This window comes from Myotis lucifugus, unplaced genomic scaffold (assembly GCF_000147115.1).
Source record: "Myotis lucifugus unplaced genomic scaffold, Myoluc2.0 scaffold_335, whole genome shotgun sequence".
NCBI lineage: Eukaryota > Metazoa > Chordata > Mammalia > Chiroptera > Vespertilionidae > Myotis > Myotis lucifugus.
Genome location: NW_005871383.1, coordinates 528,893 through 529,311, shown reverse-complemented (window position 1 = coordinate 529,311; position 419 = coordinate 528,893).

Sequence of the window (419 nt, the reverse complement as noted above, 5' to 3'; positions counted from 1 at the left end):
TTTTCATCTAAGTCAGTCTTAAAAGTGGTTTTTAGTTACTAATGAGATCTACAGAAATTATTTTGGGTTTACTTATTTACATTGGTTTTACTTAAATTTCTATTATATTCCCCTATCTAGTCTTTCTCTCCATCATTTCCCCAAACCACTTCAGATGGTGCAAATGCAATTAGAAATGATGAGCCCAGGCAGCCTGGCTCAGTGGTTGAGTCTTTACCTACGAAACAGAAGTCACAGTTCAATTTCCAATCAGGGCATATCGGGCTCAATCCCCTGTGTGGGGTGTGCAGGAGACAGCCTATCAGACATTCTCTCTCATCAGTGATGTTTGTATCTCTCTCTCCCTCTCCCTTCCCTAGATTTCTGAACTCAATAAAACTATTTTTTTAAAGAAATGATGTGATGAAAATAAAATATTT